Below are 12,671 nucleotides of genomic sequence, written 5' to 3'. Positions count from 1 at the left end.
GACCATACAGTTTAACAAGCGGCTAAGGAGATGGTGCAGGAGAGAGGACTTCAGATGTTGGATCATTCCATGGGTACGGTTTTTACCTGCAATGGAGAGAGACTAACATTCTTGACAGAAGGCTTGCTAGTGCTGCGGGGGTAACTGTTAAATTAGAGTTGCAGGGGTATGGTGACAAAAATGCCAGAGCAGATAGTGGAGGTCTTGTGGGGAAAGATGTTGTTAAGGTTGTTAATTGAAAGGTTGAGCATGGCAGGAATAAGGTTCTAAGTTGTGTATATTTCAATGCAGGGAGTATTGTAGGAAAGGCAGATGAGTTTAGGGCATGGTTTAGCATGTGGAATTACGACATTAGCGAGATTTGGTTGCAGGAGGGACAGGACTGTCAGTTGAATGTTCTAGGGTTCTGCTGTTTTATACGTGACAGACTGCAATGGATTAAAGGAGGAGGGGTGGCAGGGAAAATGTCAGGGAAAATGTTACAGCAGTGCTCAGAGAGGGCAGTCTAGAGATCTAGTCTACTGAAGCTATACTGTATGTGTCGAACTGAGGAATAAGAAAGGGTTGAACATGTTAACGTGATTATATGATGGACCGCACAACAGTCCATGGGACTTAGAAGGGCATATTCATAGAGAGACTGCAGACTGTCGCAAGAAACATAAGGTTGTGATAGTAGGTGATTTTAACTTACCGCATATTGGCTGGGACTCCCATACAGTAAAAGGGTTGGATGGGATAGAGTTTGTGAAATGTGTTGAGGAAAGTTTCCTTAATCAGTCCATAGAGGTCCCAATCAGAGGGTGCAATCTAATTCTATTAGGGAATGAGACAGTGCAGGTGACAGAAGTTTGTTTAAGGGAACACTTTGAATCTCGTGATCATAACACCATTAGTCCGAAGATAATTATGGAGAAGGACAGGTCTGGTTCTCAGGTTAAGATTCTAAATTGGAGAAATGCCAGTTTTGATAGAATCAGAAAGGATCTAGCAAGTGTGGATTGAGATTGGTTATTTTCTAGCAAAGGTGTACTTGGTAAGTGAGAGTCCTTCAAAAGTGAAGTTTTCTGAGTACCATTTGGATGTGCCTGTCAGAATAAAAGGCAAGTATAACAGGAAAATGGAACCTTAATTTTCAAGAGGTATTTAGGGCCTGGTAAAGTAAAAGCAGGAAATGCGTAGCAAAATATAATCAGAAATAGAATCAGATCTAATACCACTAGCATATGTTGTAAAATTAGTTGTTTTGCAGCAGCAGTATATTGCAATGCATAATAATAAAAAATAAATTACAAAAAATATATAAATATATAAATTAGATTAAATAAATAGTGCAAAAAGAGAGAGAGAGCAAATGAAATACTTGAGGAGTATAAGAAATGCAAGAGAACACTTAAGAAGGAAATCAAAAGGGCTAAACAATGAATGTTTGTTCCGGCAGACAAGCTGAAGGAGAATCGCAAGAACATCTACAGATATGTTGAGAGCAAAGGGATAGCAAGGGACAAGATTGGTCCTCTAGATGATCAGAGTTGTCCTCTATGTTTGGAGCTGAAAAGGACGGGTGAGATCTGAAATAGAATTTTTGCTTGTTTTTTTTCAGGACAGATAGAGTTTATAGATGTGAGGCAAAGCAACAGTGAGGTCATGGACTGTATACAGATTACAGAGGAGGAGGTGTTTGCTGTCTTGAGACAAAATAGGGTGGAGAAATCCCAAGAGCTTGACATGGTGTTCCGTTAGACCCTGTCGGAGGCTAGTGCAGAGACTACGGAGCTCCTGGCAGAGATATTTCAAATGTCCTTAGCCAAAGGATAGCTAATGGTGCTCTGTTGTTTAAGAAAAACACTAATAAAAGCAAGGAAATCAGAGGCTGGTGAGTCTGACATTAGTAGATGAAAAGTTATTGAAAGGTATTCTAAGATATATACGTATTTGGCTAGACAGGGACTGTTTAGGATAGTCAACATGGCTTTATGCATGGTAGGTCACGTTTAACCAATAATATAGATTTTTTTCAAGGAGGTTATCAGGAAATTTGATGAAGGCAAGAGAATAAATGTTGTCTACATGGACATCATCAAGGCCTCTGACAAAGCCCCACATGGGAGGTTGGTCAGGAAGGTTCATTTGCTTGGCATTCAAGATAAGATAATAAATTGAACTAGACATAGCCTTTGTAGGAGAAGCCATAGAGCGGTAGGAGATAGTTGCTTCTCTGACTGGAGGCCTGTGATTAGTGATGTGCTGCAGGGATTAGTGCTGGGTCTGTCATTGTTTATCATCTATAGCAATGATTTTTGTGATAATGTGGTAAATTAGATCAGCAAGATTAGGTGTGTAATGGACAGGGAGGAATACTATTTAAGTTTGCAGCGGGATCTGAACCAACTGGAAAAACGGTCTTCCAGAAGCTGCATTTGGATGCACTTCACACAGGCGTAGTCCCCTGAGAGATTCTGTGTCTCCCAGGACTCCAACATCCTGCATGAAGAACACACAATGGTCATTTAAGCTACACTAAGTACCCTTGACTCAGTAAGAAAAAAGGGAAATTTAACAAAAACTTATCCAGAGTCAACTCAAATTCGGTCTCACCAATGTCTTATACAAGTTCAACATAACATCCCAACTACTGTAATTAATACTTTGATTTATGAAGGCCAATGTGGCTAAACTTTCTTTACAACCTGTAACTCCACTTTCAAGCAATTATGGATCTGTATACCCATATCTCTCTGTTCTATCCAACACCTTAGTGTCCATAAGACCATAAGGTATAGGAGCAGAATTGCGCTGTCAGCCCATTGAGACTACTCCACCATTCCATCACGGCTGATCCCAGATCCCACTGAAACCCGTACACCTGCCACACCTGTCCTACCAAATACTGTGTAAAACCTATCTTAGTTTGTCCTTGCAAAGTGCAACACCTCACAATTGTCTGCATTAAATTCCATCTGCCATTTTTCTGCCATGTTACCAGATCCCTGAAGGATGAGGTTATGGAGTACTTGGTGACATAGGACAAAATAGGAAAAAGTCAGCATGGTTTCCTTCAGGGAAAATCTTGCCTGATGAACCTGTTGGAATTCTTTCAGGAGGTTACACGTAGGATAAATAAAGAGGATGCAGTGGGTGTTGTATATATTTGGATCTTCAGAAAGCCTTTGACAAGGTGCCACTCATGAGGCTACTTACCAAGTTCAGAGCTCATGGTATTATGGAAAGTTATTAAATTTGTTGGAGCTTTGGCTGTTTGGTAGGAGGCAGTGAGTGGGAATAAAAGGATCCTTTTCTGGTTGGCTGCCAGTGACTAATGGTGTTCTGCAGGAGTCAGTGTTAGGACCGTTTCTTTCTATGCTGTTTATCAATGATTTAGATGATGGAATAGATGGCTTTGTTGCCAAGTTTTCTGATAATATGAAGATTGGTGGAGAGGCAGATATTGTTGAGTAAATAGGCAGGCTGCAGAAAGACTTCAACAGATTTGGAGAATGGACAAGAAAGTGGCAAATGAAATACAATGTTGGAAAATGTATGGTCATGTACTTTGGTGGAAGAAATAAATGTGCAGATTATTTTCAAAACAGGGAGAAAATCTAAAAATCTGAGGTGCAAGGGGAATTGTGTATCCTTGTGCAGAACAACCTAAAGGTTAACTTACAGGTTGAGTTGGTGGTGAGGAATGCAAATACAACGTTAGCATTCATTTCAAGTGTTTGAGAATATAAGAGCATGGATGTGATGCTAAGGCTTTATAAGGCACTTCTTGAGTATTGTCAATAGTTTTGGGTTCCTTATCTAAGAAAAGATGTGCTTGCATTGGAAAGGGTTCAGAGGATGATTCTGGAAATTAAAGGGTTATTATATGAGGAAAGCTTAATGGCTCTGGGTCTGTATTTGCTGGAATTTAGAAGGATAAGGGAGGATCTCATTGAAACCGTTGAAAGGTCTAGACAGAGAAGATGTGGACAATGATGTTTCCCAGCCTCAGGATGGAGGGGTGTCCATTTAAAACAGAATTGTGGAGAAATTTCTTTAACCAGAGCGTGGTGAATTTGTGGAATTTGTTACCACAAGCAGCTGTGGAGGCTAGGTTGTTGGGCATATTTGAAGCAAAGATTGACAGGTTCTTGATTGGCCATGGCCGTAAAGGTTATGTGGAGAAGGCTGGGGAGTGGGGCTGAGGAGAGGAAAAAAGGATCAGCCATGATGGAATGGCACAGCAGGCTCGATGGGCCAAAATGGCCTAATTCTGCTCCTATGTCTTCTGGTCTCATAGTCTTCAGCACTTAAGAGAAATTTGAATAGGTACATGGATGGGAGGGTTATGGAGGGCTATGGCCCATTTGTTTTCGATGGAACTAGGAAAATTATAATTTGGCACATACTAGATGGGCCTTAGGGCTTGTGTAACCCCCTGGGTCGCCTCAGGCTCGCTCAGCTCGTTCCCGTCTAGGGGGAGCAGCCTTCGGCCCCGCCAAACTGGGTAATCAGCAGGTGTGGATGCTGTGTGATGTCCCCGCCTCGCCCAAAAACAGACAGTACACCATATGCGATTAAATGAGTACAATTTATAAAGGTTACTATAACTAAGTGATTAATAACGATACAGTATATATGAAGGAAAAAAATAAAGAAGAGGCGCCAAACTTATCAAAGTCCAAACCATTTCGTGCACAACCGTTGGAGCTCAATTACTAAAGCCTTCTGGCCACCATTCGATCCCCTCCGAACTCCTCGACTCGCAGCTTAGGACCATCCGAAGTGGTCAACCAAGCACATCTAGCTTCATCTCCTCTCCTCGGGGTACCTCCTGGCCTCGGACCCCTGCTTCGGGTCCGTTCCTCGCCCAGTTTACAGCATCGCGTCCTCCCTCCCTCACCCCCTCGCGCCGATCTCTCCAAAAGCCCGCCAATGATAGCTTAGAGACTCAGAAGAAAGAACAACATTAATCCCAATTGGTTTACAAAGGAATACAATTCTCGTTATCAGTAAATTTTAACCCAAACAAGCTTCCAGCACTCTCTCGCAACAAAGAAGCATTCCGACTTTTAACAAAACAAAGAAGCCATTTTGATTACATACACAGTAACAAAGAAAAAAGAAGAAACCCCCTTTACACTTGTTTTTGTGCAGTAGTGTTCTATGACTTTGATATGCTCTCTTCTATTTATGACTATCAGAGAGGAGGTACAAGAGCCCAAAGGTACACAGTAAACACAGTAAGATCAGCTTCCTTTCCTCTACCATCAGATTTCTGAATGGACACTGACAAACCCATGAATGCTACATTATTATTTTGCTCCACTTATTTAATTTAATCCTTTAAGTATATTATACATTGTAATTTATATTATTTTTGTGTATTTCACTGTACTGTTACCACAACACAACAAGTGTCATGACAATGTCAAGTGATAATGAGCTGATTCTGATAAAACATGAAGCATTTAATAAGATGATCACCTTATGAGAGGTCATTGTGGAGATACAGTTGTTTGGTCATTATCAAGGCTCACAGATGTAAGGGATTGATGTCTGTGTAGCATACCTTTCACTGTCTTCTAAAATGAAAGATTTTTTTAATGACCATCATTAATTATTACTTAACTTTTCCTTAGGAGATATATTAATGATTTGGATGAAAATCTGAGTTTTATGGTTAGTAAGCTTGCATAGTGGGCAGTGAAGGAGTCACCGAAGAATACAATTGGGCTGAGAAAGTGGACAAAGGAATGGAAGATGGAATTTAATTTGGACAAGAGCCCTTTGGTGGCTTAAAGCAGTGCAGGACTATAACAGTAAATAACAATGTCCTGGACGAACTTGGGAACAAGTACATAGTTTTGTGTAAGTGGCAACACAGATTGGATGCTGACATGCTTGTCTTCATCAGTCAATAATTGGAGCATCAAGGTACACCAATTGGTGAGACTGCACGTGGTGGTGTCACTTAGCTAGAGGAAGGCTCTCTTTATGCTCAAAAGAGTTCAAAAGGTATTTTACAAAGATGCTGCAGGGACTGAACTGCTTGGGGGTGATAAGAAGAGACTCCATAGCCTGGGGGTGTTTTCTCTGGAGAGTAATGGGATGAGACGTGACTTTCTAGAGCAGTGGCTCCCAAAACATTTTAGAGTTACTCTCCCCTTGACTCCCAGACTACTTCCCCTCATTTCCTGTGCCCTTCTCTCCCTTTCTGGCTATTACATAAAAACTATGACAGTTTTGATTTATATGATGCACGGCGAAAGAAAATAGGAACTGCAAATTTAAAGCAGTGACAAATAATTTCAAAAATTATTCAGATCTCTTTAAAGGCACAATGGAAATAATTTTAAAAGTTAATTACAGTAAAGGCAATTTTCATCAACAGCTTTAGAGCATACTACTTCAAAAACATGAGAAAATGCTGGAAGTCCAATCCACGGTACACAAAATACTGGCGGAACTCAAGAGGCTAAGCCTATTGGAAAATACTACAATTGACGGTTCGGGCCAAAACCCTTCATCTGGACTAGAAAGAAAGAGGAGAAGTCAGAGTCAGAAGGTGGGCACAGGGGGCAAAGAAGTACAAGGTGGTAGGTGACAAGAGAAACTGAGAGAGGAGGATGGGTGAAATAAGGAACTGGGAAGTTGATTGGTGAAAGAGATAAAGGGCTGGAGAAGGGGGGAGTCTGATAGGAGAGGACAGAAAGCCATGGAAGAAAGAGAAGGAGGAGGAGAACCAAAGGGATGTGATGGGCAGGTAAGGAGTTAAGGTGAGAGAGAGAAATAGGAATGGGGAATGGAGAGGGGGTGTATGTGGGGGGAGGTAATTACTGGAAGTACAAGAAACCAATGCTCATGCCATCAGGTTGGAGGCTACCCAGACAGAATATAAGCGGCTGTTCCTCCAGTCTGAATGTAGCTTCATTGTGGTGGTAGAGGAGGCCATGGACTGACAGATTGGAATGGGAATGGGAAGTAGAATTGAAATGGGGGCTATTCAGAGATCTCGCCTTTTCTTGGAGTGTAGGGGCTTGATGAAGTGGTCTCCCAATCTATGTCAGGTCTTGTCGATATACAGGAGGCCACACCGGGAGCGCCGAACACAGTATATGACCTCAACAGAGTCACAAGTGAAGAGTTGACCCACCTGCAAGGACTGCTTGGGGCCCTGATGGTAACGAGGGAGGAGGTGTAGGTACAGCTTTGGCACTTGTTCTATTCCAAGGGTAAGTGGTAGGAGGGAGATTAGTGGGGAGGGATGAGTAGACAAGGGATTCACATAAGGAGTGATTCCTGCGGAAAGTGGAAAGTGGTGGGTGGGGATTGGGGAATATGCTTAGTGGTAGGATCCTGTTGGAGATGGTAAAAATTATGGACAATTATGTTCTGTATTCACGACTTCATTGCTTCTTCACCTTTTCAATGAGACAGACAGACTTGGTGCAGTGATATCAGCTTCTCAACATCAGGCTGAATGTCTCTCAGAAGTAGTCTCAGGTTCCCGTAATTTGCTGTCTGTTTCATTGCTTTAAAAGGAGTTGGGCAAATGTATTGAAGATGCGCTTTGCTAAATATGATATTGGAAAGGCAATAAAGGACAGCTTGACCTTTTCCCACAGTTCAGGATGGCATTCTGAATTTCTTTTCAGCAACCAAAGTTCTTGATAGGATTTTTTTAACCCCTGCTTCAGCTCAAAGTCATTTTTTAGTGAGATCAGTTCTTCCTCCATCCTTCCCGTTAATTCCTCATAATTGGTCAGGAATAGATTTATTACCCAATCCGGAATTTGGATCCAGAAAGGATACTGAAATCGCTCTGGCATGTCTTTATGCACCTCAGTCACGTGCAGAGTATACTTGAAGATCATCATCTGCTATTCTCTTTCTCTACCAATTCAGAGAGGCTCTGAAATTAGAGAAGGTCATGACACAGAAGGCACTTAGGTAGGGTTAATTTGGACAGAAATGTGAAAATGACTGATTACACTTTGATTAAATTCACATTATTTCTTTGCAATTGAAGATTGATTGTCATTACATTTTGTGAATAATTCTGACAAATAAGAAATGTCATGCCTAATATTCTTGCGTTGATTACTGAGCAAAGCATTCAAGTCTTTAGAGAATTTTATCACAGTTTCAAAAAAAATGGATACAAGTGTCTCAGGCAGTTTTCTTTGCGAGCCATCTAACTTCTGTGTGCAATAATCAAGCATTCATATTATTCATCATCTTTAATACAAAGTTCTTGAAATAGTCAAGAATCGAGAACATGGGGCTTGATTTCATTTACCTCTGTGATAACAGTATTGATTTGTACAGCTGATCACTTAGGTTTTCATTGCAGCAAGTTGTTGTCTGTGAATTACACAATGAATAGTAAATATACTAAGTACAGTTTTTTCAAGAAACTAATAACCCCACAGTGGCACCCTGTCATTGATGGTGTCCCATCTGTTGCATAAGCAAGAGTGTTGGTGAGTGGGATGTCCTTCTCTTTGAAAAATTGCTCAGCAGTTCGCTCAAAATATTGACTCCCCCTTTGTATCTGCTTCTGGTCTCCTTGCCAATGACAGCTCTTAAACCACACTTTCATCTTTTATGAAGCTAATATATGAAGAAGCAAAGATTCCTAGCAAAATTGACTCAGCCAACTGCAGAACAAATTCTGTTGTCCTAAGTATGTTGCACAATGTCAGTTATCCACTTTCGCAGATATTAAATCTATTCATCTTTGAACAGAGTTGCAATCAAAATCATACTCGGAACCTCCATTACTACTGGCAGAGTCAGTTCTCCTCCAAATTTAGCTATGAGCGATGAAATGTTTGAACAAAGCACGCAAACCACCACTGTTTTGCTGTGAAGTGCAAGCAAACATGCTTTGACATGTTTTCTGTTTCTGAAAGTTTTTACAAAGTGCCTGAAAGTAAGTCAAGTTCTTGTTTGCTTCCATGGAATGTATTCTTTTCAAATGTTAAGGAGCAGGATAGACTCATTACCTCATTTGAAAGAGTAAAACTTTTCACACAGCAGATACATTGGCTGCTGTCGGTTGCTTGGTGCTGGTAGAGAGCCATAATTCAGATACCCAACACTCTTTCGTCTGCACTTATTTCCCATGTAGTCTGTTTCTGCCATTTTCATTATGGATTAATGACCACAGTCAATTGCCTAATGCTTAAATCCAATCTCAAGCACTGTGATCAATAAAGGGGAAAGTTATGATGTCATCATAGCTCAGCCAATACACGACCCTCTGCCTGAAGGTATATAAAGTGGGGCAGCAATATCTCAGTTGGGCCATGAGCTAGAGAAATGTGATCAGAATTATTCAAAAGGGCAAATTCTGAACTTTACCCCATAGAATGCCATACCCTAATTCACAGGCATTGTGTCACTGCATGATCAGAGTATGGGAATCGTACTAGTTAACACTGTACTATAGTACTGAATGGCAATATTGCACAGGATGAGTCTGGAAATAACACAATTTCTTCAGTCCAGTTTTCTCATGATATACCAAATATAGTAGTGTTACACAACTTATCATCAACTATAATATGCTTCAAGCAAAGTCTAAGAGAATGGTGGATTAGCAAGAGATGATATAACATGACCATTATATGAGGCACTGAGGATCATATATTTATAATAAATAATTAATTTCTTAATTTAAACTTGTAATCCCTCAGCGGCACCCCCACTGTCTCCTTTATCTTTTTTGCCCCCTTAGAAACCCTTGCCAACCCCCTCCCCTAAAGATGATATCACCCACTTTGGGAACAATAGAAGTATATAAAATCCTGAGGGGCAAAGTTTAATTAAATTGTCACATTCCTTTTCCCAGGTAAGAGACTAAAACTGGAGGGCATGGGTTTAAGGTGAGAGGGGACTGATTTAAAGGGAACTTGGGAGGCAGGTTTTCAAACAATGGTAGTTAGTATCTGGACTGAGCTTCCAGAGGATGTGGTAAGGGCAGATACAATTACAAAATTTAAAAGGTGTTTAGACAGAAAAGGTTCAGAAAGATATCACCCAAATGCAGGCAATTACAATTAGGTCAGGTAGGCACAGAGAAAGGGACTGTTTCCATGCATATAACCTTACAACCCTCCTGTTTGAAGTTCAAATCGTTAAATTTGAAATCATTTAAGAATAGTGTAGAAACGTGCGACACTGAAAGAGCTCACTTAGGTCATTGTGATCACGCCAGCCAAATAGTCTGTGTGTTGCCTTTATGGCAGTTATTCAGTTTATAATATTTTTGCTTTAGTAAGTCATTTGTTAGCATTATAGTTAAAGTTAGGACTGTTTAAAGTAAATTCGTTGACTGTGATATATCGCGGCATGCGATGATGTCACATCCGGTTTCGCCGCGTCCTGTGGGAAAGTACCGGTTTGGAGAAACGGGAAGGAGGGGGCTCACATGTGCAGGATCAGCACTAGAAACATAGTGAAGCAACGCCGTAAGTTCATGGGATAGTCGATATGTTGAATTAAAATGTTAAGTCTGATTCTGTTAAAAGTAATGACGGTGGATAAGGTTTATGTTTTCATTAACTAAAGAGTTGCAGATAGTTTGTGTTGAAGTGTATTTAAAGCAGTCAATGGCGTAGGTAGATTCTGACTGTATGCTGCATTTTAATGTAATGTAGTTGTTGTAGTTTTACTTTTGCAAGTATTTTTGATGTACATGTGATATCAAGAAGGAAACAAGTGCTGTACAAATCTTGTACTGTTTTATCAACAGTTTTCACCATACGTTAATGAGGAAGAGTGAACAGTAAACGGTTAATCTTACTGCGACCCTGTTTTCATTGACTATGGTTTACCTCGGTGTTTAGTTCGGCGTTCTCTTACACCCGAACGAGAACACTACAGTGAAAAGATGGCATTATCAGGAGTTTCAATTGCTGCAATGACAACTCGATCCAGCATCAAGTCGTTGCCATCCAGCGACAGGGGCAGTAGGGCATCATCAAGTAAGGTTGCCTATGCAAGAGCTAAGGCAGAAGCCACCAAGGTGCGAGCATTCTATGCCAAACAAGAAGCAAAATTGAAAATGGAAGCGGCTGCCAGAGAAGCTGAAAACCAGAAGGAAAAGGCTGCAAGAGAAGCCGAAAACCAGAAGGAAGCGGCTGCCAGAGAAACTGAAAACCAGTTGGAAAGGGCAAGGATAACGTCAGAGTTAGAAGTGCTGATGCTACACCGAGAAGCAGAAGCTGCCAGGGTGGAAGCAGAGTTAATAGAAGATGCTGAAGAATTGCATGATCTGGTTGACGTAAAATTTACTTCAGAAAAGATCAGATTGGAACGCACAAGCGTCGAATTCAGAACAGCGAATTCCATAACAGATGTATGCCCTCAGTCATATACCTGCCGACATATTCCCACAGCCCGCATGCCACTTGCAGTTGAACCCATGGCACAGTATTTAGCATGATGAGATCTCGTCATTTCAGGACTATACCAGTTTGACGATAAACCTGAAAATTACCATGCATGGTACTCCACATTCACCAACGCTATCGACGGAGTCCAGCTCAGAGCAACCCAAGAGTTGGATCTTATGGTGAAATGGCTGGGAAAAGAATAATGAGAACAGGTGAGACGCATACGTTCAGTGTACATCAACAACCCTAAGCTAGCCTTAAGCAAAGCATGGGAGAGACTTCGGGAGGGCTATGCGGCCCCCGAAATTATTGAAGCGGCGCTATACCGACATCTGGAAAATTTTCCTAAGCTGTCAGCCAAGGACCACATTAAGTTAAGGGAGCTCGGAGATTTACTCATGGAGATTCAAGGCGCCAAAGAAGATGGCTACTCAACTGGTCTAGTATACCTAGATACTCCATACAGGATTAGACAAATCGTGGACAAACTCCCATTTGGGCTGCAGGAAAGGTGGATGTCTGTTGCCTCAGAGTACAAGGAAGAGAACAACGGTCAATTTCCTCTCTTCGAGTATTTCACTAGGTTTGTGTGCAAGGAGGCGAAGAAGCGAAACGACCCTAGCATCATGGGTCCAGGAAGCAGTACAATTTACACCAAGCCAGATAAATCCTCTTCGAATAATTTCAACATTAATAAACCCGTCTCAGTGCTTAAGACTGAGCCTTTACAACTAACCACGACCCTGGCAAGAATTGTCCATTGCATAACAAACCCCACCCCCTCAAAAAATGCAGAACATTGAGGGAAAAACCCCTTGAAGAGAGGACGGCCCTTCTCAAGGAAAAAAGAATATGTTTTAAATGCTGTTCCTCTACCTCTCACTTTGCTAGAGAGTGTACGATCGCCGTGAAGTGCCCGGAATGTAGTAGCACTAATCACGATGGGGCTATGCATCCTGGCCTGTTACCACAAACCGACGAAGCTCCTTCACCCCCACAACAGGACGGCGGGGAGGGAGAGGCTCACTCCAGGACAACCGTTGTCAGCTCGAGCTGCAAAGAAGTTTGCGGTCAAGCTCAGTCAAGCCGTTCTTGTTCAAAGATCTGCCTCACTAAGGTGTACCCTAAGGGAGCCAAAGACAAGGCCATCAAAGCCTATGTAATTCTGGACGATAAATGCAATCGCTCACTAGTCAGTCCAGAGTTCTTTGACTTGTTCAACGTTGAGAGTAATCAGTTCCTATACTACCTTAGAACTTGCTCAGGCAACGTGGAAACATA

Source organism: Hypanus sabinus, chromosome 7, assembly GCF_030144855.1.
Source record: "Hypanus sabinus isolate sHypSab1 chromosome 7, sHypSab1.hap1, whole genome shotgun sequence".
NCBI classification, from domain to species: domain Eukaryota; kingdom Metazoa; phylum Chordata; class Chondrichthyes; order Myliobatiformes; family Dasyatidae; genus Hypanus; species Hypanus sabinus.
The sequence above is the reverse complement of the archived record's forward strand: the minus strand, read 5'-3'. Positions refer to the sequence as shown.